Source organism: Pristiophorus japonicus, chromosome 9 (assembly GCF_044704955.1).
Source record: "Pristiophorus japonicus isolate sPriJap1 chromosome 9, sPriJap1.hap1, whole genome shotgun sequence".
Lineage (NCBI taxonomy): Eukaryota > Metazoa > Chordata > Chondrichthyes > Pristiophoridae > Pristiophorus > Pristiophorus japonicus.
Genome location: NC_091985.1, coordinates 208464273 through 208490662, shown reverse-complemented (window position 1 = coordinate 208490662; position 26390 = coordinate 208464273). Strand labels below are relative to the sequence as shown.

The window sequence follows — 26390 nt, the reverse complement described above, 5'->3', positions numbered from 1 at the left end:
TGTAGTGATCTTGGTCCTTTATTCCAAACTTCAGAGTGAGGCAGCCGCATGGTCACTCTGCTTTTATACGGCCCCTGCCACCAGAGTAGGAAACCCCAGTCTCCACCAGTTGCACCCTCTAGTGGTGCCAGCATAGTATGTACACATTGTAAACCTTATTGACAGTACATCAGGTAAACAAGTCTCCATCTTATGCAACTATACAGTGACTACACAGAGAGTAAATCTATAGTCTGCATATATAACATCATTCTCCCTCAAGTCCTTTCTGCCAATTACCTTTGCACTGTGTGCTCTGGCTTAGCTCTCCCCAGACTTAAGTGCCAGTAGCCCTTGCACCTTGGCTGTGCTTTGGCTTGGCTCTCGCCCTGTTACCCCCCAAGTCCTTTTGCCACAACTTTGGGTAGTGGTTACCAGTTTGGATGGTCCGATGATGCAGTGGTGATTCCAGTGGGTTGTGTGTGTGATCCATGTGTGTGTCCAAACATCCATTCCCCCCCCCGCCGCACCCCCCCCTGCCCCCCACAGCGAGATCATGCAGCTGGCCCATTACATTAACATATAGGATTAGACACAGTGAAAGTACAAAGAAAGGTTTTTACAGACAAGTTTTTTAATTGGTTCAGGGACTTACATTTGTTACGTTTTACGGTCATGCGCCAGGATTGGGTAGATTGCATTCATGGTTCAGTCATGGTCAGTACTCAGGTAGCAGTACAGGTATGCAAGGACGCTGGTTCCAGAGAAACTGGACGGGGTCCTGGTCGTCTGATGGCGGCGCTGCACCCCCTGCTACTGGGGTGGGCTTGGTTCGCTCACTTTGCCAGGACTCTGGGCCTTTGCCATTGCCTAATGGTGGGCAGAGCCACAGATGTGTGTGGCCTTCCTGTCCTCCTTTGAGGGCTGCAGAATCTTCTGCCTGCTCTCTAATGGTGTTTTGAACCTGGCTGTTCCAGTTCCCATTCGGGGAACTCGTTGGTTCTGACCTTTCGCTCCCGGACATGGCCGAGGTAGCGACTGGGTCTGGGGGCTGCGCCGTCTCCACCCGAGTGGTGGGCAATGGCGGCTGACTGCGCGTATTGGCGCCATTTCCGTTTCCAGGTCCGTGGCGAATAGTGCCATTCGGGGTGCCTACAGCATGGGATAGACCTGGGGCAGGGTATCAGGATCAGCACCTTTACCCTCCCGAATTCGCTCGTTTGCTACTTTTGGGGACACTCTATTCCCGATATTTTGCAACATTTTGTTCAAAATCTTAATCAGTTCGTTACATTGATTACCATGCATGCAATGTCTCTTTAAGTTCAGTTGGTTGCAGGTCTCCTTTAAGAGAACCCTGCTGTCTTTACCCCAATCAAGTCCTCGTGGTATGGCCATGGCCTTCTTTTTTTTCAGCCATGCTGCACCTCACTGCAGCAGGGATGCCATCTTGCCTCTGTCCTCAAGGTCGACTGCCTTGATCCTTCTCTCCCGCGATTCTGCCACAAAAGCTGGAAGAGTGCCTGTAAATTCGATCTTCCTCCCCAGGAGTCCTGCCACTGGAGCCGGGAAAGTGCTTTTAGATAATTCTGGTCGGATCATTGTCACGCAGTCTTGATGGATGGTCTGTGCCTCAGACGCTGTGCTGGTCTGTTCTCTGGTGCCTGACCCGAGCGACAGTGAGGTTTTGCTCTGCCTCTGAGCATGGGGGACATCGATTGCCGGAGTGAAGAGGTCTTCCCATTTCCACTGTATCTTCCCCATCCACCTTCTTTTGAGTAGTATTGGACCATCACCTGCAACAATCCACAGAGGTAACTTGTGCACCACGCCATTATGGATTACCTTTACAACCGCACTACCAAGGACTGGGATCAGCTCCTTGGTGTAGGTGCGCAACTTTTCCTGTAATGAAACCAGCTCGGGTCGTTTTTTGTTCCATAACTCTCAAAGGCATCCTGGCTCATCACTGACTGGCTTGCTCCGAAGACTGGAACGCCATTCATCTCGACTTCTATTTTCACTGGAGGACAATTGGTGGTGCAGGTATACACTTCATACACTTCTTCTTGGGGTTGAGCTGCCACTCTGGCCAAATTATCATATGCCCACTGGGTAAGTCGTATTTCTTTTACACATACACTGGAGGTGGCCCTTTGTGATACAGGCTTTGCATACGTACTCAGCAAACCGACACTGGTTAGCCCTATGGTTTCCTCCGCAATGCCAGCATGGTGCTACTCGATTAGCACCCCTTGGCGGACTCTGAGTTCTGCAACCCTGAGGTCTGTGCTCTCTGCCCTGGGCAGAGCCACATTCTACAGTCTTGCAATTCTGTGTACAGTACTTGTCGGGTTTGAGTCCACAGGATGAATAATTTGCTTGGTGCTGCAGGTCGAGGTCATGAACGCCTGACTGATGCTGATGGCCCTCTGCAGGTCTACTGTGGTGTCGGCCGATAATAGCTTTTGAAGGAGGCCCTCGTGGCCAATTCCCATAACGAAGATGTCTCGCAATGCTTCGTTGAGATGCATGCTAAAATCACATGGTGCCGCAAGTCTCCTGAGGTCTGCAGCATATTTTGCAATCTCCTGGCCCTCAGGTCTGTGGTGAGAGTAGAATCTGTGTATGGCCGTGAGGATGCTCTCTTTTGGTTTTAGTTGGTCACGAATTAGTTCACTCAGCTCATCGTATGTCTTATCCTTGACCTTCGTGGGTGCCAGCAAGTCCCTGACGAGGCGGGAGACCTCGGGCCCACAACTGGTCAGCAGTATAGCCTTGCGCTTCCCCGCCAATGAGTACATCTCCCCTGCCAGGTCGTTTGCCACGAAATAATGCTCGAGCCTTTCCGTGAAGGCATCTCAATCATCACCCTCTGTGAAGTCTCTCAGTGTGCCAAAGATAGCCATAATTGCATGAAAGTCTGTATACTCGTCATCAGTTATTATGTTTGTAATGCACTTATGAATGACTCCACGAGGCAATGTGTTGTACTCAAACTGTAGTGACGTTGGTCCTTTATTCCAAACTGCAGAGTGAGGCAGTTGCATGGTGGCTCTGCTTTTATACAGCCCCTGCCACCAGGGCAGGAAACCCCGGTCTCCACCAGTTGCACCCTCTAGTGGTGCCAGCATAGTATGTACACAGTGTAAACCTTATTGACAGTACATCAGGTAAAGTCTCCAACTTATGCAACTATACAGTGACTACACAGAGAGTATATCTATAGTCTACATATATAACAGGTTTGCCCAGTCTATATGCAGATTAAAGTCCCCCATGATTATTGTATTACCTTTGTTACATGCACCTCTAATTTCCTGATTTATACTGTGCCCTACATTACCACTGTGGTTTGGGGGCCTATAAACAACTCCCACCAATGTTTTCTGCCCCTTGCTGTTTCTTAGCTTCACCCAAACTGATTCTACTTCTTGATTTTATGAGCTAAGATCATTTTCCTCTACTGTCTTTAGCCCATCCTGTATTATCAGGGCTACCCCTCCTCCTTTTCCATTTCTTCTAAAAGTTCCATATCCTGGAATATTTAGTTTCCAACTGTGGTCACTTTGCAACCACGTCTCCATAATGGCATTAGATTAAACCTATTAATTTTTATCAGCGCTATTAATTCATCTATTCTGTTGTGAATGCTTTGTACATTCAGATATAGTGCCTTTAGTTTTGGCTTTTTTCTATTTTTCTCTGATGTCTCCTCAGTCAGTAATGTCTCTCTGTCCATTCCTGACCCACTCTGTTTGTTTTTACCCAAAACTCTGCTCTGCTCTTGAGTCTTGGCATGTCTTTTGTTGCTTTTTCTCGATCTAAACCGTGCTGTACTTTCCTGGATCTCCCTGCCCCACCTTCATTAGTTTAAAGCCCTGTTTACTGCCCTAGTTATTCGATTCGCCAGGACACTGGTTCCTGCCCAGTTCATGTCAAGCCCATCCTAGTGGAACAGCTCCCTCTTTGCCCAGTGCTGGTGCCAGTGCCCATAAAGCAAACCCATGCCTCCCACACCACTCTTTGAGCCACGCATTTACTTTCTAATCTGCTTATCCCTACACCATTTGGCATGTGGCTTAGGTAACAATTCAGAGATTATTACCTTTGAGGTTCAGTGTTTTCATTTAGACCCCAATTCCTCCAATTCTTTGAGCAGAACCTCATTTCTAGTCCTACCTATGTTGTGGGTTCCTACATCGTCCACAAAAACTGGATCCTCCCCTCCAAGTTCTGACTCTGATCTGCCCCAGGGAGAGGGCAGTGTGTGATGTCCCTGTGGGGTTCAGTATGTTCAGTGTCTGATCCTGAGCTGCCCCAGGGAGAGGGCAGTGTGTGATGTCCCTGTGGGATGCAGTATGTTCAATATCTGATCCTGAGCTGCCCCAGGGAGAGGACAGTGTGTGATGTCCCTGTGGGATGCAGTATGTTCAGTGTCTGATCCTGAGCTGCCCCAGGGAGGGGGCAATGTGTGATGTCCCTGTGGGATGCAGTATGTTCAGTGTCCGATCCTGAGCTGCCCCAGGGAGGGGGCAGTGTGTGATGTCCCTGTGGGGAGAGTGAGATCAGTGTCTGACTCTGAGCTGCCCCAGGGAGGGGGCAGTGTGTGATGTTACTGTGGGGGTGCAGTATGTTCAGTGTCTGACGCTGAGCTGCCCTCATTCCTCCTGCTCTCGGGGGCAGTCACGCTCCTCTCAGTCGAGGTTAATTGGAGGGACAGTGTCATCTACTGGACACCGGTGGTATTTCAAGGCACATCATGTCCAGCTCCATCCCAGAGAAATTCAAAACCAACCAGCAGATTCAATTCACTTTATCATCAATTGTTCAACAAAGTTTAGCTCCATTGTTGCAGCTTTCAGTATTTGAAGAAAGCTGTTTAAACAGTTAAACAGGATGCAAACACAATCAGCATTATTTTTATCTGACCCATTTCCCATTGATTAATTGGTCAAATATCCAGAATATTAAACTCCAGCCCAGTTATAGGGGTAATCAGTATTTGCAGAAAGAAACCCCAACTGTCGGAATGGACACGATTCAGTCTAGGATAACAGCAGAATCCAAACACTGCAGTCACTTGTGAACTCGCTGGTGTCTCAGCAGGTTGGATGATTGAGTGAATCCCTTCCCACACACGGAGCAGGTGAATGGCCTCTCTCCAGTGTGAACTTGCTGGTGTCTCAGCAGGCGGGATGACACAGTGAATCCCTTCCCACACTCAGAGCAGGTGAATGGCCTCTCCCCAGTGTGAACTCGCTGGTGTATCAGCAGGTAGGATGACTGAGTGAAGCCCTTCCCACACTCAGAGCAGATGAATGATCTCTTCCCAGTGTGTACTCGCTGGTGTGTCAACAGATTGGATAACTGAGTGAAGCCCTTCCCACACTCAGAGCAGATGAACGGTCTCTCCCCAGTGTGAACTCGCTGGTGTCTCAGCAGGTGGGATAACTGAGTGAATCTCTTCCCACAAATGGAGCAGGTGAACGGCCTCTCCCCGGTGTGAACTCGCTGGTGTACCAGCAAGAAGGATGACCGAATGAATCCCTTCCCACACTCAGGGCAGGTGAATGGTCTCTCCCCAGTGTGAACTCGCTGGTGAACCAGCAGGTCGGATGAGGTAGTGAATCCCTTCCCACACTCAGAGCAGGTGAACGGTCTCTCCCCGGTATGAACTCGCTGGTGTACCAGCAGATCGGATGAGGTAGTGAATCCCTTCCCACACACTGAGCAGGTGAATGGCCTCTCCCCGGTGTGACTGCGCCGATGAGCTTCCAGATCAGACAGGCAAATGAATCTCTTCCCACAGTCCCCACATTCCCACGGTTTCTCCGTGGTGCGGGTGTCCTTGTGTCTCTCCAGGTTGGATGATCAGTTGAAGCCTCGTCCACAAACAGATCACGTATACAGTTTCTCCCCGCTGTGAATGGTGCGATGTTTTTTCAGGCTGTGTAACTGGTTAAAGCTCTTTCCACAGTCAGTGCACTGGAACACTCTCACTCGGCTGTGTGTGTCTCGGTGCTTTTCCAATCACACTGATGTTTGAAATCTGTTCCCACAGACAGAACAGACAAACATTTCTCCTTCCACATTCAAAGGCCGATGATATTCAGGTCCTGAGGAATCGAGTGATTCGGTCAGATCTTGATGCGAATATTGGTTTGAGTTTCCCGTCTGCAAATCCTTCCATTCTAATACCGTGGAAAAGGAGTTTACAAAAACCATTACTGCAATTACAGGACAGAAATTCAGAACAGACAATTCTAGATTCTATGAAACATTCTTGCCTCTCTTGTTCCTCCAAAGCTGTAAATTCCTGTCTCATACACTCTCTGTCCTCCCTGTGCTGAAATTCAAACACCTCGCACGTCTGAAGACAGCTTGTCCTCCACTCCCAGTTTTCACCATCTACTTTGTCAGGGTTCTACACTCTCCGGTTCACCGCTTTCTACTTTCCTGAAGGTGCTGACTCTGGCTGGGTTCAGTTCTACACTCACTGGTTCCCCTCTCCCTCCCCTGAAGGTGCTGACTCTGGCTGGGTTCAGTGCTACACTCACTGGTTCCCCTCTCCCTCCCCTGAAGGTGTTGACTCTGGCTGGGTTCAGTTCTACACTCACTGGTTCCCCTCCCTCTCCTCCCCTGAAGGTGCTGACTCTGGCTGGGTTCAGTTCTACACTCACTGGTTCCCCTCTCCCTCCCCTGAAGGTACTGACTCTGGCTGGGTTCAGTTCTACACTCATTGGTTCCCCTCTCCCTCCCCTGAAGGTGCTGACTCTGGCTGGGTTCAGTGCTACACTCACTGGTTCCCCTCTCCCTCCCCTGAAGGTGCTGACTCTGGCTGGGTTCACTGGGACCCTGTAGCCCCGCCCACACTTTGCTCCTCTGCAAAGATGGCCACACATGCGCTCGACATCTCGATGAATCTTGGTGGCAGCGCACAACCCTGCAGCTTTCCATTATTATTAAATAAACTGTTATTTATATAGTACCTTTAACGTAGTACAACATCCCAAGGTGCTTCACAACAGTGTTAGAAGACCAGTTAGCCTAACATCTGTCGCACGACATTTGAAAAAGCATAATTCAATCAAGCAGAGTCAGCATGGTTTTTCTCCTGCTATGGCCCCAGTTTCTGATACACTCTTATGTCCTTTCCTGTCACGCTTTGGTTTTTGTTTCCCCCAATGCTACCCTGCTCTATTGCCTTCATCTTGTTCTTTGAGCTTTTAGGTTTCTGCTCACCTGAACCCTCCCCCCCTCCACCCCCGCAACTGATTAGTTAAAGCTCCCTCGGCAACCCTAGTTATTCGATTCACCAGGACCCTAGCCTCAGCAAGTTCCAAGTGGAGTCCGTCCAAAATATAATGTGGGAGAGTGTGAGGTTGTCCACTTTGGCAAAAAAATAAAAAAGCAGATTATTTAAATGGAGAAAAATTGCAAAGTGCTGCAGTACAGAGGGACCTGCGTGTCCTTGTGCATGAAACACAAAAACTTAGTATGCAGGTACAGCAAGTAATCAGGAAGGCAAATGGAACATTGGTGTTTATTGCAAAGGGGGATGGAGTATAAAAGCAGAGAAGTCCTGCTACAACTGTACTGGGTATTGTTGAGACCACACCTGGAGTACTGCATACAGTTTTGGTCTCCTTATTTAAGGAAGAATATACTTGAATTGGAGGCTGTTCGGAGAAGGTTCACTTGGTTGATTCCAGAGATGAGGAGGTTGACTTATGAAGATAGGTTGAGTAGGTTCGGCATATACTCATTGGAGTTCAGAAGAATGAGAGGCGGTCATATTGAAATATAAAAGATAATGAGGGGGCTCAACAAGGTAGATGCAATGAAGATATTTCCACTCATAGGGGGAAACTAGAACTTTGGGACATAGTCTCAGAATAAGGGGTCGCCCATTTAAAACTGAGATGAGGAGGAATTTATTCTCTCAGGTGGTTGTAAATCTGTGGAATTCTCTGCCCCAGAAACCTGTGGTGGCTGGGTCATTAAATATATTTAAGGCGGAGATAGACAGATATTTGAGCGATAAGGGAATAAAGGGTTATGAGGAGCGGGCAGGGAAGTGGAGGTGAGTCTATGATCAGATCAGACATGTGCTGACTAAATGGCCTACTCCTGCTCCTACTTCTTATGTTTTTATGTTCTCATTACACAGTACCAGATCTAAGCCTGCTCCCTGGTTGGTTCCGCAACGTACTGTTCAAGGAAACTATCCTGGATACACACGATGGATTCTTCCTCAAGGCTACCTTGGCCTATTTGATTTGTTCAATCAATATGAAGATTAAAATTGCCCATGATTATTCCCGTTCCTTTTTTACAAGCCTCCATTATTTCTTGATTTATACTCCATCCAACAGTGTAGCTAGTGTTAGGGGGCCTGTAGACTACCCCCACCAGTGAGTGTAGTATTTATTCTGTATCTGTCAGTCTCTGGTTAGCGAGTGTGGCTTTTCCTTTATACCTGTAAGTTTATAGTATGGAAGAGAGGTTTTCATTCTGTAGCTGTCAATTACTGGTAAGGAGTGTGGGTTTCATTCTGTATCTTTCATTCTCTGGTATGTGAGTGTCAGATTTACACAGTCCCTGTCATTTTCTGATATGTGAGTGTGGGTATTACTCTATCTATCGGGCTTTGGAATGTGAGTGTGAGTATTTGTCTGTAGCTGTAAGGGCCTGGTATGGGAATGTGGATTTCACTATCAGTCAGTCAGTCAATCTCAGGTACTGGAGGTGATTGTGATTCTCTCTCAATCTGTCATTCAATGTGTCTGAGTGTATGAATCATTATGTTTCTCTTAGTCTCTGGTACTGTGTGTGAGTGTGAGATTGATTATGTATCTGTTAGACTGGTGATGTGTGAGAGTGTGGGATTGATTATGTATTTGTTAGACTGGTACTGTTTGAGAGTGTGAGATTGATTATGTATCTGTTAGACTGGTGATGTGTGTGAGTGTGGGATTGATTATGTATCTGTTAGACTGGTGATGTGTGTGAGTGTGGGATTGATTATGTATCTGTTAGACTGGTGATGTGAATGTGGGATTGATTATGTAATTGACAATCTCTTGTACTGAGCTATTCTTGCTCTGTGTGACTGTTGGATTTGGTTCCTTCTCCACCTGCTGTAGGCAGATGATAGTTTGCGATTATCGATGACTGTCTCAGAAGGAGGTTTGGTTCAGTTCATTACCTCCGTTTCTCTGCTCTTGTATGTGAGCTGTTGGGTTTGAGAGTCAGTGTACAGACATCAATATGGATTGACACTGTGTCAGTGTCTATCTGTTCATGTGTGTGAGTAAGGGAGTGAAATTGGATCTGCCTTTCAGTGCAATATGATTGGACTTTGAAACAACACATTATTGTACTGCTCCAAGTGACTGTGGGATTCATAATGTAACTCTGGAAATTTGGATTAATGTGGGACTGACAGCTTCTGCTGCTTGTGACAATATGATTGAGATCAGTTCTGTATCTCTGCGCTCTGTGAGTGATAATGTACTTACTGTGTGTGAGAAGGAGCTGCCTGCACTGTTCCTTGTGTTCCGGGTTGAGGAAAGATCACATTTATTCTGGCTTGGTGAAGTATTTTGCTCTGAGAATAATAATAGGAGAACACTATTAGTTATGATATGGACAGGTGATGGAGAGAATATAAAAATAAAGTTATAATTAATGTATTTGTGTATAATAAAGTATCTGGAGAGAGGAATCCGTGATACAAACAGTGACATTGTCTGACCTCACTGCAGTACAGCGACACTCAGATTCACCACATCAGGTGTGTAGGACGGTTCTATAGTAAGTTATCAGCATCCAGACACAACCCAAACCCAGCACTGGTCCATGAATGGGAACACCCGATTGGCACAGTCCAGGTTTATATCTCCCACTCCCATGGGATTACATGTAAAATTCTGAATTGCTCCCTGGAATATAACCACAGGTACCTGGGCTGTACAACAATTATTCTCTGTCTATTGGAACCGAGTTAAGGGCCTGTGTCATTAACAGAAAGTCACAGTGACCGAATCCTGATGTATCTGAGGGGGCGACAATGTATCTCTCGATCACCAGCAACATGATTCTGGAGAATTCAACGCACCAAAACAAAATAACCCATTTTTGAAATATCTCCTATCACATTCCTCTTCTGGTGCCTGCAATAGATGCACTTTGTGAAACTCCTCACATCCTCACTCTCAGGCTGTGTTTCCACTGTTCAATGTCCAAGAACAGACACTGTGAAATTGGAACTGAATCAGGAATATGCATTACTGATTTGGGGAAAGAAAGCAGCAATGATTTGAAAGAGCGAGGTGATTTACTTTCTCTGTTACCTTACACCGTACACACACAGCCCGAGAATGGGCTCCCCCTTCCCCCACTCACTCCATGTTCCAGAACTAGTTCCTGCTCCATTCCACCTCTTACAGACAGCCCCTGACTGCCGCTGAACTTACCCCGACACAAAGCCCATCTGTGGACACAGTGCTAATGCGATGAGCTGCTGTAAGGAGGCTGCTGTTTGCTCCCTTACTCGGGCCCAGGATATCTGCACTCCCTGATGAGTTAAACGATCATCAGCCCAGCACAGAGGAAACGACAGCCACTGACAGAGCTGGGGGAGGGGAGCTCGCATGGGCCCTTCCCGTCGGTTTAAACACTGTGTGGGGAGGGGAGGAGCAGCGTGTATTTAGCGCATGCTCAGACCATCTTTTTGTCACAAATTAAATTAGCAAAAATGGGATTGTTTCACAAGTTGCTTTTATCACTAATTAAATGGACCACATTGAGAACATGTTAGTTATCATCCGAATAACTGAAAAAACGATTGTGTGAGCCTGACACTGGAGTACGAGTGCCTAAACTGTTTTACTCATTCCGTCAGTCTCTGGCATGTGTATTTCCGACAGGAGTGTATGGGTTTTACTTGCATATTATTGTTCAGATACGTGGGTGTAGGTTTCATACTCTACCTGTCAGTTTTTGTGAAGTGAATGTGAGATTTATTCTGTACCTGTCAGTCTCTGCTATGTGAGTTGGGATTTATTTTGTACCTGTCAAGTTTTGATATGTGAGTTTGGGTTTTATTCTGTACCTGTCAGTTTCTGGTACATCAGTGTGTACTTTAAACTAGATTATCAACTTCTGGTATGAGTGTTGGATATTGACCAGTATCTGTCAGTTTTTCGGATCGGAGTATGGATTTTATTCTGTACCTGTCAGATTCCGGTATGGGAGTATGGGGTTTAATCGGCACCTGTCAGTTTCTGATATGTGACTGTATTTTTAATCTGAATCGGTCACTTTCTGGTATCTAAGTGTGGATTGCATTCTGTACCTGTCAGTTTCTGCTATGTGAATATGGGTTTTATTCTGTACTTGTCAGTTACTGCTGTGTGAGTGTCAGAATTAATATGAACCTGTCAGTTTCTGGGATGTGATTGTGGTTTTTTTCTGTACCTGTCAGTTTATGGCAGATGTGTGGGGTGTCAGTTTCTGGTATCCAAGTGTGGATTTTTACCTTTATATGTCAGTTTGTGCAATGTGAATGTGGGATTCATTCTGTATCTCTCATTCTGGGGTAAGTGAGTGTGCGTTTCCTCTGTACCTGTTAGTTTCTGGTATGAGTGTGTGGGTTTTATTCTGTATCTCTCATTCTGGGGTAAGTGAGTGCGGGATTTATTCTGTACCTGTCAGTTTCTGGTATGTGAGTGTGGGTTTTATTCTGTATCTGTCAGTCAGGGGTACAGTGAGTGAGTGGATCTAAGTGGATCTTGATAACGTAGACCATTTCCCATACCTCAGGAGCCTCTCATTAACAAAAGCAGACATTGATGTGGAGATTCAACACCGTCTCCAGTGCACCAGTGCAGCCTTCGGCCACCTGAGGAAAAGAGTGTTCGAAGACCAAGCCCTCAAACCTACCACCAAGCTCATGGTCTACTGGGCTGTAGTAATACCTGCCCTCCTGTATGGCTCAGAGTCATGGACGATGTACAGAAGACACATCAAGTCGCTGGAGATATATCACCAACGATGTTGCCACAAGATCCTGCAAATCCCCTGGGAGGCCAGATGCACCAACATCAGTGTCCTCGTCCAGGCTAACATCCCCAGCATTGAAGCACTGACCACACTCGATCAGCTTCGCTGGGCAGGCCACATAATTCACATGCCAGACACGGGACTCCCAAAACAAGTGCTCCATATGGAGCTCCTTCACGGCAAATGAGCCAAAGGTGGGCAGCGGAAACAATACAAGGACACCCTCAAAGCCTCCCTGATAACGTGTGACATCATCACTGACACCTGGGAGTCCCTGGCCAAAGATCACCCTAAGTGGAAAAAGTTCATCGGGAGGGCGTAGAGCACTTCAAGTCTCAACGCCGAGAGCGTGAAGAGGTCAAGCGCAGGCAGCAGAAGGAGCGTGCGGCAAACCAGTCCCACCCACCCCTTCCCTCAACGACTGTCTGTCCCACCCATGACAGTCTGTGGCTCTCGTATCGACTGTTCAGCCACCAAAGAACTCACTTCAGGAATGGAAGCAAGTCTTCCTCGATTCCGAGGGACTGCCTATGATGATGATGAGTGAGTGAGGGATTCATTCTGTATCTGTCATAAATGCAAGTGTTTGTTGTTGCTGTAGAAATGAAGCTTTTCAGTTACTTACGGTGGTTAACATTTACACAGAAGAAAATGTCAGAAGCAGCCTCGTGGATAACTGTCGGGAAAGTGCTGTTACTGGTGAGATCACGATTTGCTTGATGCAAACTTGGCTAATAACCCTAGAGGCGATGGAAAAGAAAGCAACATTTGGGGACGTTTAAGCGAGATGAGAAAACATAATCAGTGCGAGGAGCCCGATCAGAGAGCTGGCGGGCAAGAAGCATTGAGCTTCTGTTTACTGCCCGATGCTATTTCCAAAACAACGGGGAAGAACAGTCCCTGGATCTGGGAACTTGAGGAGGACTTTCAGCACATGGAACCTGGAAGCAAATCATTCCTTCGAGTCTGTTACATAAGGAACAGGAGGTTATTCAGTCACTCGAGCCTGTTACATTGGAACAGTAGGAGGCCATTCAGTCCCTCGAGCCTGTTACATGAGGAACAGGAGGAGGCCAATCAGTCCCTCGAGCCTATTACATAAGGAACAGGAGGAGGCCATTCAGACCTTCGAGCCTGTTACATAAGGAACAGGTGGAAGCCATTCAGTCCCTCGACCCTGTTACATAAGGAACAGGGGGAGGCCGTTTAGTCCCTCGAGCCTGTTACAGTAGAACAGGGGGAGGCCATTCAGTCTCTCGAGCCTGTTGTATTAGAACAGTAGGAGGCCATTCAGTCCATCGAGTCTGTTACATAAGGAACAAGGGGAGGCCATTCAGTCCCTTGAGTCTGTTACATAAGGAACAGGGGGAGGCCATTCAGTCTCTCGAGCCTGTTGCATTAGAACAGTAGGAGGCCATTCAGTCCCTCGAGTCTGTTACATAAGGAACAGGGGGAGACCATTCAGTCCTCGAGCCTGTTATAGTGGAACAGGGGGAGGCCATTCAGTCCCTCGAGCTTGTTACATAATGAACAGGAGGAAGCCATTCAGTCTCTCAAGCCTGTTACATTAGAACAGTAGGAGGCCATTCAGTCCCTCGAGTCTGTTACATAAGGAACAGGGGGAGGCCATTCAGTCCCTCGAGCCTGTAACATAAGGAACAGGGGGAGGCCATTCAGTCCCTCGAGTCTGTTAGGGGAACCAATGGATTTGGTATATTTGGACTTCCAGAAGGCATTTAACAAGGTGCCACAAGATAAAAGTTCAGAGGGTTGGGAGTAATATATTAGCATGGATAGAGGATTGGCTAATGAACAGAAAATAGAGAGTAGGGATAAATGGTTCATTCTCAGGTTGGCAAGCAGTAACCAGTGGGGTGCCATAGGGATCAGTGCTGGGACCCCAACTATTTACAATCTATATTGACGACTTGGAAGAAAGGACCAAGTGTAACGTAGCCAAGTTTGCTGATGATACAAAGATGGGAGGAAAAGCAATGTGTGAGGAGGACACAAAAAATCTGCAAAAGGACATAGACAGGCTAAGTGAGTGGGCAAAAATTTGGCAGATGGAGTATAATGTTGGAAAGTGTGAGGTCATGCACTTTGGCAGAAAAAAATCAAAGAGCAAATTATTATTTAAATGGAGAAAGATTGCAAAGTGCCACAGTACAGCGGGACCTGGGGATACTTGTGCATTAAACACAAAAGGTTATTATCCAGGTAGAGCAAGTGATCAGGAAGGCCAGTGGAATCTTGGCCTTTATTGCAAAGGGGATGGAGTATAAAAGCAGGGAAGTCTTGCTGCAGTTGTACAGGGTATTGGTGAGGCCACACCTGGAATACTGCGTGCAGTTTTGGTTTCCATATTTACGAAAGGATATATTTGGTTTGGAGGCAGAAGGAGAAGCTTCACAAGGTTGATTTCGGAGATGAGGGGGTTGACTTATGAGGGATGGTTGAGTAAGTTGGGCCTCTGCTCATTGGAATTCAGAAGAATGAGAGCTGATCTTATCGAAACATATAAGATTATGAGGGGGCTTGACAAGGTGGATGCAGAGAGGATGTTTCCACTGACAGGGGAGACTAGAACTAGGGGGCATGATCTTAGAATAAGGGTCCCCCCATTTAAAACTGAGATGAGGAGAAATTTCTTCTCTCGGAGGGTTGTGGATCTGTAGAATTCGCTGCCTCAGAGAGCTGTGGAAGCTGGGACATTGAAGAAACTTAAGACAGAATTAGAGAGTTTCTTAAATGATAAGGGAATAAGGGGTTATGGAGAGCGGGCAGGGAAGTGAACCGGAGTCCATGATCGGATCAGCCATGATCGTATTAAATGGCGGAGCAGGCTCGAGGGGCTGTATGGCCTACTCCTGCTCCTATTTCTTATGTTCATATGTTCTTATTTACCTCCAGTGTGGGATGATTGGTGCAAGTGATGGTAGAAATGAAAATGTACCTATACCTGATGTGAGGTTAATAAATCTGTAATTCTCTGACTTATTATGTCCTTTGTTTAGAAAGGAATGAAACACTTGCTACTCTCCAGAGTATTTTCTCTATTTCTGTCTCCAGTTTTCTTTTCTTGACTGCTACCTTCACTGTTTCCTCCCCAACTACTTCCAACATTTTTGGGAATGGTCTAGTGCAGTAATAACTGAGACTGGGCTCGGCGTAAAATAAGAAGAAACCAGTCTTGGTGTAATAATAAAAGAAACAATATTTTGTGCAATAATAAAAGAAAGAGATGAAACACTAACAAAAGCCGGGTCTGCTTTAGCAATACCAGAAACCTACTCTATTGAATACAACTGAAACAAGATCTATAATTGTTATGTATGTAAACTTTATAATTGTGTAAGACTTGCCACCAGAGGGCGCACCTGTCGGAGACCCAAGGATCACCTGCACACCTCATGTATAAAAGATTGTCTGCCATGCTGCTTTGGCACTCTGGAGTTTTATTAGAGACTAAGGTCACACCAGTTTGAGCTTACAGTATACTGTCTTGTGGAATTATTCTGAACATAACAATAGTTATAATAATAGAGGCATGTACTAGAACTGGAATAACAGGGGCAGGTTATTTTACAATCAAAGTAGAAGCCGTGTCTAGTGGAACAATTCCAGAGACAGGGTCTCATACAACAAGAGCAGAGACAGGGTCCAGAGTAATAACAGCAAATACATGGCTCACTGTGAGAGTAACATAGACAGTGCTTGATCCAATAATAACGGTGCGGCGAATGAGGGTACAGGGCCCAGAAGTGTCTCTGGAATTGTTCCACTCGACACGGCTTCTGCTTTGATTGGAAAATAACCTGCCCCTGTTATTCCAGTTCTAGTGCATGCCTCTATTATTATAACTATTGTTATGTTCAGGTCTCCAGTCGCCCTGGTTCAATCCTTGCCACTGGATAAAGGCTTAGCTCTGTTAAGCCTGTGTGGTAGCTGATGTGTAATGGTCACCACACATTAAAAAAATCCATGCACAGGCATCTCCCACCCTTCAATTGGAGTTCAGGACTGGAATATCGGGTCCTTCATTCAAACATCTGTGAACTCTTGTGGAAGCAAGTCACCCTCGTTCGAGGGACCGCCTATGATGAATAACAGGCAGACTCGAGTATTATACTGAACACAATGCTGGATCTAGTGTGATGGTCACACAGGCAGTATCTAGTGCAACAGAACAAAGATTGGGTTTCATCTAATAGTGCGTGCAAATCAGGGCCTATTGTTATAACTGCAAATGCTTTACCCAATGTCTAATAACAGAGTGAAGGCCCACTGCAGTATGAATGGGTGGGGTTAGTGTAATAACACAGGCACGGTCTAGTGTAATGGGAACAGATTGTGTCAGCCTTAGCTCAGTGGTAGCACTCTCGCCCCTGGGTCAGAGGATCGTGGGTTCAATTCCCATCCAGAGACCCGAGCCCATAACCTAGGCCGACACTCCCTGAGTGCTGAGGGAGTGCTGCACTAGTGTCGTCTTTCCGATGAGGTATTGAACCAAGGCCCCGTCTGCGTCCACATTTCCCCTGCACCCAAATTAACTAAAAACTGATTATCTTGTCATCTCACATTGCCCTTTGTATGATCTTACTGTGGAAAAAAAATATCTGCTAAGTTTCTACATTACAACAGTGACTTCACTTCACTGGCTATAAATGTGCAGACATTCCATGTTAATGTACAATGTGTGAGGTTGCAGCCCCTCTTCCAATATTTGAAGGGACTGCTCCTCAAATTCTGGTTGCACTTCAGTCCCACATTCCTGATCTTTGGGCACCCTGTGCGGAGGGGAGTGGGTAAGTCGGAGGGCCTCCTCATAGGACTGCTGCTGGGCATGGCCAAGGTGGCCATCAACCGGTCCAGGCAGCGGGTGGTCGTTCAGCCTCTCTTCCGTGGTTAGATCCGAGCCAGGGTGTCCCTGGAGATGGAGCATGCGGTGTCCATGGGTATGCTTGCAGCTTCCGTGAGAGGTGGGCACTGGAGTGCATCATCACCCCCGGCAACCAAATTTTAATTTGATTTAAGTTTCCATCCAAAGTTCAATTGGTTTATTTTGTCGGTTTTAGTGCCTACCCCCCTTTAATCAGGGGTCACTTGATTAATGTTTACAACAGAAATAGTTGTAAAGGTGCGGAGGTTATGATAGGTGTTGTACAAATGCAAGTCTTTCTGTTTGTCCAATAACTATAGATGTGTGGTTGGCTTGTATTCTCTGGAATATAGAAGGTGGTTTGACGGAGATTTTTAGCATTTTGAAAGGAATTGATAGGGCAAAAAGAGAGAAACCTTTTCTGTTGGTGGGAAAGTCTAGAACAAGGGGACCTAGCCTTAAAATCAGAGCCTGGTCATTCAGGGGAGAAGTTAGGGAACACTTATTCATACCAAGGGTGGTAGAAGCTTCAAGTCGCTGGAGAAATACCACCAACGATGTCTCCGCAAGATCCTACAAATCCACTGGGAGGACAGACGCACCAACATTAGCGTCCTCGACCAGGCCAACATCCCCAGCATTGATGCACTGACCACACTTGATCAGCTCCGCTGGGCAGGCCACATCGTCCGCATGCCAGACACGAGACTCCCAAAGCAAGCGTTCTACCTCTGAACTCCTCCACGGCAAACGAGCCAAAGGTGCGCAAAGGAAACGTTACAAGGATCCCCTCAAAGCCTCCCTGATAAAGTCAACATCCCCACTGACACCTGGGAATCCCTGGCCCAAGACCACCCTAAGTGGAGGAAGTGCATCCAGGAGGGCGCTGAGCACCTTGAGTCTCATCACCGAGAGCATTCAGAAAACAAGCGCAGGCAGCGGAAAGAGCGTGCGGCAAACCAGTCCCACCCACCCTTTCCCTCACCGGCTATCTGTCCCACCTGTGACAGGGACTGTGGTTCTCGTATTGGACTGTTCAGCCACCTAAGGACTCATTTTAAGAGTGGAAGCAAGTCTTCCTCGATTCCGAGGGACTGCCTATGATGATATGGTAGAAGCGTGCAACTCCCTCACAGAAAGCCATAGATACTCAATCAATCATTTTAAATCTGAGAGTGATAGATTTTTGCTAGCCAAGGGATTAAGGGATATGAAGCCAAGGAGGATAGATGGAGTTATGAAACAGATCAGCTATGATCTTATTGATTGACGGAACAGGCTCGATGGGCTGAACAGGCTCTTCCTGTTCCTATACAATAGATGTGTGGTTGGTGTAATATTAACCAGGAGGGTGTGTAGTGTTACAAGAGTGGAAATGGGATCTGGTTGAAGAATAACATGGGGAAGTTATAACAACAGAAGCGAGGTCTGGTGTAACAATAAAGGGGCTGAAGCGGACTGAAAGCTGAAAGTTGCCTTGAGCCCTGTTCAGGCCCTAAGTAAGGCCCCGGACCCTTTAGCAGATTACAGGTCATTGATCCTGGGGCAGGATTACTGCCCGGGAGTGAAGGTGGAAATTACTCCCTGGGTTTTTAGTGTCACTGCAACAAAGGGAGGTTCTGGTGTTAAAATAGACAGTTCATTGCCTTCTCCAGAAGGGACAGAAACTCTACTGAGAGTAAATACCTGTTTATTTTGCCCACTGTTTTCATACTGAAGCAAGGACGTTATTGCTAAAGCTTTATAATTCACAGGTTAGGCCCTGCTGGAGTATTCTGTCCAATGTTATAGTCTCTGCCTCTATTTATGAAGCCCAGAAAAATGAAAGAGAGTGAAATAGGGAAAGAGACTTAAAAGGGAAGGTGACACAAGGTGTTGAGAGACAGAATGATACATCACAGAAGGAGGCCATTGGGCCCATCCTGCCTGTACTGGTTCTGTGAAAGGACGATCCAATTACCCCACTGCCCTGATCATTCCCCATAGCACTGTCAGTTATTTTTCAGTCAAGTATATATACAATTCTCTTTTGAAAGTTATTATTGAATCTGCTTCCACCACCCTTTCTGGCAGCGCAATCCAGATCACAACTTGCTGCGTAAAATAAATATCCTCATATAAACTGACAGGGAGCAAACTCCCATCTCCCGGCTTCAGAGAGCAGAGGGAGCTGAGTGATTAATCCACACACAGCGCCAGTCCTGTCCGGGAATGGAGACTCCAAACACAAACAACAAACTCATTTGCAAATGTCACCGCAATGTGTGGCCAGATACAGGCCGCCTTCTCAGATGTTTCCAGCAGATTGTGGCCCCTGGATTTATTTTCTGTCTCTCGTCACCTTGTGTTTCCTTCACTTTTAAATCTCTTTATTTCATTCTTTTTCATCTTTCTGGGCTTCATAAATAGATGCAGTTTGGAGCCGGCAGCAGGAAGTTGTGTTGCCTGAGAATGAAATAGCAGGCGTCAGTTTGATGTTATCGCCATGAACAAGCTTCCTGTCTGTGAGGGCAGTCTCACCCTGACAGCACCAGGACCCACACACAGGCCTCACCCTGACAGCACCAGGACCCACACACAGGTCTCACCCTGACAGCACCAAGACTCACACACAGGCCTCACCCTGACAGCACCAGGACCCACACACAGACCTCACCCTGACAGCACCAGGACCCACACACAGGCCTCACCCTGACAGCACCAGGACCCACACACAGGCCTCCCCCTGACAGCACCAGGTCCCACACACAGACCTCACCCTGACAGCACCAAGACTCACACACAGGCCTCACCCTGACAGCACCAGGACCCACACACAGACCTCACCCTGACAGTGCCAGGACCCACACACAGGCCTCACCCTGACAGCACCAAGACCCACACACAGGCCTCACCCTGACAGCACCAGGACCCACACACAGGCTTCACCCTGACAGCACCAGGACCCACACACAGGCCTCACCCTGACAGCACCAAGACCCACACACAGGTTTCACCCTGACAGCACCAAGACCCACACACAGGCCTCACCCTGACAGCACCAGGACCCACACACAGGCCTCACCCTGACAGCACCAAGACCCACACACAGGCCTCACCCTGACAGCACCAAGACCCACACACAGACCTCACCCTGACAGCACCAAGACCCACACACAGGCTTCACCCTGACAGCACCAAGACCCACACACAGGCCTCACCCTGACAGCACCAAGACCCACACACAGACCTCACCCTGACAGCACCAAGACCCACACACAGGCTTCACCCTGACAGCACCAAGACCCACACACAGGCTTCATCCTGACAGCACCAAGACCCACACACAGGCCTCACCCTGACAGCACCAGGACTCACACACAGGCCTCACCCTGACAGCACCAAGAACTTAGCATTTCAATATGACTGTTCCCAATTCTCATTTTAAAGAATATTTGAGTTTTCACACGTTCACTAAAGAGGGAGACTGACTGAGGGTTTATCACTGGGAGAAATGAGGGGAAGTAAAACTGTTATTTCTCCCAAAGAGGGAGATCAGAAAATAGAAGGATTTAAGTGAGTTAGAGAGAGAGAGAGAGAGGAGAGGTGAAGTGAGTTAGATACTGTCTGAGACAGAGAGAGGAGAGAGGTTAGGTGAGTTAGGTTGCAGTTTTGTGACATAGACCATTGCATCTTTTAAGGAACCATTGGAACAATATATTCAAGGCAAGGATGATACAGAGCTATTCGGAGAGAGTGGACCAGTGCAATTAGCTTTAGTTTCTTCCAGCACAGATCCAGCACGGATGATGTGCCTATTGGCCTCTTTTTGTGCAGTGAACTACTAAGGTTCTGTGGTACCATTAGAGGAAGGAAAGGGACTTATTCACACATCCCGATTAACATCATTCTCTCAACCATCGCAAACTCATTTATTTCACTGCCTTGTGAAAAACCTGACTGCCCCTTTTGTTGATTAGTAACATTTCAAATCCATTATTTGTGTGTGGAGCACATTGCTGTGTGTGTGTTTCTCTCCATGTGTGTCATATTTCTCCTTCTTAGGCATGTAAATGCATCATTCGAACATCATTCCAAAAAAATCTCATCCATCAATAAGAAGGAAGGAAAGTGTTGCATTTCTATAGCGCCTTTCACCACCTCAGAGGTTCCAAAGTGCTGTACAGCCAATGAAATTCTTTGAACTGTAGTCACTGTTGTAATGTAGGAAATGCGGCAGCCATATTGGGCACAATATCCAACAATCAGCAATGTGATGAATGAGCAGTAAACGTTGGTCCCCGAGAGGATGAGACTGGGGAATTAATAATGGGGAACAAGGAAATGGCAGACATTTTGAACAAATATTTTGTATCGGTCTTCACGTACAAGACACTAGAAGCATCCCAATAGTGGATAATCAAGGGGCTATAGGGAGGGAGGAACTTAATACAATCACTATCACTGAAGAAGTAGTACTCAGTAAAATAATGGGATTAAAAGCGGACAAATCCCCTGGACCTGATGGCTTGCATCCTAGGGTCCTTAAAGAAGTGGCTGCAGAGATAGTGGATGCATTGGTTGTAATTTACTAAAATTCCCTAGATTCTGGGGAGGTCCCAGCGGATTGGAAAACCACAAATATAACACCCCTGTTTAAAAAAGGAGGCAGACAGAAAGCAAGAAACTATAGACTGGTAAGCCTAAAATCTGTCGTTGGGAAAATGCTGGAGTCTGTTATTAAGAAAGCAGTAGCAGGACATTTGGAAAAGCATCATTCAATCAAGCAGAGTCAGCATGGTTTTATGAAAGGGAAATCATGTTTGACAAATTTGCTGGAGTTTTTCAAGGATGTAGCGAGCAGGGTGGATAAGGGAGAACCAGTGGATGTGGTGTATTTGGATTTCCAGAAGGCATTGATAGGTGCCACATAAAAGGTTACTGCACAAAATAAAAGTTCACCAGGTTGGGGGTAATATATTAACATGGATAGAGGATTGGCTAACTAACAGAAAACAGAGAATCAGGATAAATGGGTCATTTTCCGGTTGGCAAAGTGACTAGTGGAGTGCCACAGGGATCGGTGCTGGGACCTCAACTATTTACAATCTATATTAATGACTTGGAGGAAGGGACCGAATGTAATGTTACCAAGTTTGCTGATGACACAAAGATGGGTGGGAAAGCAAATTGTGACACAAAAAATCAGCAAAGGGATATAGACAGGCTAAGTGAGTGAGCAAAAATTGACAGATGGAGTATAATGTAGGAAAATGTGAAGTTATCCACTTTGTCAGAAAAAATAGAAAAGCAAATTATAATTTAAATGGAGAAAAATTGCAAGGTGCTTCAGTACAGAGGGACCTGGGGGTCCTTGTGCATGAAACACAAAAAGTTAGTATGCAGGTACAGCAAGTAATCAGGAAGGCAAATGGAATCTTTGCCTTTATTGCAAGAGGGATAGCGTATAAGATAAGTCCTGCTATAACTGTACAGGGTCATCATCACTCCCATAGGCAATCCCTCAAAATCGAGGAAGACTTGCTTCCACTCTAAAAGCGAGTTCTTAGGTGACTGAACAGTCCAATATGGGAATTACAGTCTCTGTCACAGGTGGGACAGACAGTCGTTGAAGGAAAGGGTGGGTGGGACTGGTTTGCCGCACACTCTTTCCGCTGCCTGTGCTTGCTTTCTGCATGCTCTCAGTGATGAGACTCGAGGTACTCAGCGCCCTCCCGGATGCTCTTCCTCCACCTTGGGTGGTCTTTGGCCAGCGACTCCCAGGTGTCGGTGGGGATGTTGCATTTTATCAAGGAGGCTTTGAGGGTGCCCTTGAAACATTTCCTCTGCCCACCTGGGACTCACTTGCCGTGTAGGAGTTCTGAGTAGAGCGCTTGCTTTGGGAGTCTTGTGTCAGGCATGCGAACAACGTGGCCCACCCAACGGAGCTGGTCGAGTGTGGATAGTGCTTCGATGCTGGGAATGTTGGCCTGATCGAGGACGCTGACGTTGGTGCATCTGTCCTCACAGGGGATTTGCAGGATCTTGCGGAGACATACTTGGTGGTATTTCTCCAGTGATTTGAGGTGTCTACTGTATATGGTCCACGTCGCTGAGCCATACAGGAGGGCGTATATCACTACAGCCCTGTAGACCATGAGCTTGGTGGCAGATTTGAAGGCCTGATCTTTGAACACTCTCTCAGGCGGCCGAAGGCTGCACTGGCGCACTGGAGGCGGTGTTGAACCGCGTCGTTGATGTCTGCCCTTGCTGATAATAGGCTCCCGAGGTATGGAAAGTGGTCCACGTTATCCGCGCCGTGGATCTTGATGGCTGGCGGGCAGTGCTGTGTGGCGGGGTCAGGTTGGTGGAGGACCTTTGTCTTACAGATGTTTAGTGTAAGGCCCATGCTGTCGTATGCCTCAGTGAAGATGTTGACTATGACTTGGCGTTCAGTCTCTGAATGTGCCCAGACGCAAGCATCGTCCGTGTACTATTTTTCGACGACAGAGGTTGGGAAGGTCTGGGATCTGGCCTGGAGACACTGATGCTTGAACAGATTCCCACTGGTTCTGTAGCTTAGTTCCACTCCAACGGGGAGCTTGTTGAGTGTGAGGTGGAGCATGACAACGAGAAAGATTGAGAAGAGGGTTGGCATAATGTCACAGCCCTGCTTGACCCCCAGTCTGGACGTGGATTGGGTCTGTAATTGATCCATTGGTCTTGCATGTCGTCGTGGAGCAGGCGGAGGATGGTGACAAACTTTTGGGGGCAGCCGAAACGGAGGACACTCCATAGTCCCTCGCGGTTGACAGTGTCAAAGGCTTTTGTAAGGTCAAAGAAGGACATGTACAAAGGTTGGTGCTGTTTCCTGCATTTTTCTTGCAGCTGTCGCGCCATAAAGATCATGTCCATTGTACTCCATAATGGATGAAATCCACATTGTGACTCCGGGAGGAGCTCCTCAGCCACAGGAAGAAGATGGTTGAGGAGGACTCTAGCGATAACTTTCCCAGTGGCTGATAAAAGGGAGATTTCTCAGTCGTTGCCGCAGTCGGACTTGTCCCCTTTTTTTAAAGATGGTCACGATTACTGCATCTCCAAGATCTCCCGGCATGCTCTCCTCCTTCCAGATTTGAGAGATGAAGTCATGCATTCATGCCAATAGTGCCTCTCCACCATACTTTAGTGCCGCTTGGGGATTCCATCCGCTCCTGTTGCCTTGTTGTCCTTGAGCTGGTGCATGGCCTTTTCTACCACGTGCAGGGCTGGGGTTTTGCTGAGATGGTGGGGGGTAGCATGCTGCGGGATGGAGTCGAGGACACTCGAGTCAAAGACAGTATCGGTTAAGGAGATCTTCGAAAAGGCCCAAAAATGGAGCAGTCGGTAACAGGACATCAATTAGTCTCCTCTTATCTTGGAGACATCAAATATCCACACTGTGTTATTTGAAATATCAAAATACTAAACTCCAGCCCAGTTATAGGGGTTATTAACATCAGCAAAAAAGAACTCCAACTGCCAGAATGAACACGATTCAGTCCTGGATGTGATTAACAGCAGCAATAACAGCAGAATCCAAACCTTGCATCACTTGTGAACTCGCTGGTGTCTCAGCAAGGTGAATGACTGAGCGAATCCCTTCCCACACATAGAGCAGGTGAACGACCTCTCATCAGTGTGAACTCGCTGGTGCACTAGCAGGTTGAATGAGTTAGAGAATCCCTTCTCACACTTGGAGCAGGTGAACGGCCTCTCCCCAATATGAACTCGCTGGTGTCTCAGCAGGGTGGAAGACTGAGTGAATCCCTTTCCACACTCAGAGCAGGTGAACGGCCTCTCCCCAGTGTGAACTCGCTGGTGTGTCAGCAGGGTGGATGACCGAGTGAACCCCTTCCCACACATGGAGCAGGTGAACGGCCTCTCCCCAGTGTGAACTCGCTGATGTATCAGCAGTTGGGATGACTGAGTGAATACCTTCCCACACACAGAGCAGGTGAACGACCTCTCCGTGGTGTGACTGCGCTTGTGTATTTCGAGATTGAAAGATCGGCTGAAGCCTTGTCCACACACAGAACACGCGTACAGTTTTCCCCCACTGTGAACGGTGCTTTCTGCTTCCATATTCAAATGCCGATGATATTCTGGTCCTGAATAATCAAATGACTCCATTAGATCTTGATGTGATGTTTGGTTTGAGCTTCCAGTCTACAAATCCTCCCATTTTAACACACTGTAAAATGAATTACAAACAGGAAAAGGGGAGGGTGAGAGAGAAAAACACAAAGGCAGGTTGTGAAATTGAGCTGAACTAATCTGGTTATTTGTGCGGCTGGCATCAATAAAAAGTGACCATGAAAGCTGCTGTATTGCCATTAATACCCTATTGGTCACTAATGTCCTTCAGGGAAGGGAACCTACCACCCGGTCTGGGTCTACACAAGACTCTGGTCTCCATGGGAGGGGAGAGCGAGGTGGGCGGGGCAACATTGAGGGATTTTATACATCTGCAACTTTACCAGAACTTTGACAGAACCTCCAAAACCTGCAACCTCCAGATGGATGGACCAGGGCAGCAGGTGCATGGAAAAACCATCACCACCAAGTTCCCCTCTCTGTCTCACATCACCCTGACATGGATATATATCGTTTTTCCTTCACTGGGTGAAAGTCCTGGAACTCCTTTCCTGACATTCATAGAATCATAGAAATTTACAGCAGGGAAGGAGGCCATTTTGGCCCATCGTGTCCGTGCTGGCCAAACAAGAGCTATCCAGCCTAATCCCACTTTCAACTCTTGGTCCATAGCCCTGTAGGTTACGGCACTTTAAGTGCACATCCAATTATTTTTTAAATGTGGTGAGGTTTCTGCCTCTACCACCCTTTCAGGCAGTGAGTTCCAGACCACCCCCACCCCACCCCAGTAAAGAAATTTGCTCTCGTATCTCCTCTATACCTCCCCCCAATTACTTTAAATCTATGCCCCCTGGTTGTTGACCCCTCTGCCAAGAGAAACAGGTCCTTCCTATTGACTTTATCCAGGCCCCTCCTAATTTTATACACCTCAATCAGGTCTCCCCTCAGCCTCCTTTGTTCCAAAGGAAACAGACCCAGCATCTCCAATCTTTCCTCATAGCTAAATTTCTCCAGTCCAGGCAACATTCTTGTAAATCTCCTCTGCACCTTTCCAGTGCAATTACATCTTTCCTGTAATGTGGTGACCAGAACTGCACATAGTACTTCACCTGCAGCCTAACCAGTGTTTTATACAGTTCAAGCATAACCTCCTTGTTCTTGTATTCCATGCCTCGACTAATAAAGGCAAGTATTCCATATGCCTTTTTAACCACCTTATCTACCTGGCCTGCTCCCTTTAGGGATCTGTGGACATGCACTCCAAGGTCCCTTTGTTCCTTTACACTTTTCAGTGTCGTACCATTTAATGTGTATCCCCTTGCCTTGTTAGACCTCCCCAAATGCG

At 47.1% G+C, this 26390-nt stretch overlaps 1 long non-coding RNA gene and 1 pseudogene across 1 annotated transcript; both read right to left on the bottom strand.

Annotated features, from left to right (window-relative positions):
* LOC139274095 (zinc finger protein 420-like) overlaps nucleotides 1-25081 on the bottom strand; it is a 115566-nt pseudogene extending 90485 nt beyond the window's left edge.
* On the bottom strand, nucleotides 5762-10549 carry LOC139273569 (uncharacterized). Its single transcript, XR_011595210.1, has 3 exons — nucleotides 10461-10549; nucleotides 9504-9592; nucleotides 5762-6173 (listed from the first exon to the last, which is right to left on the bottom strand). It is a non-coding gene; the product is annotated as an uncharacterized lncRNA (long non-coding RNA).
* Nucleotides 25082-26390: the final 1309 nt, after the last annotated feature.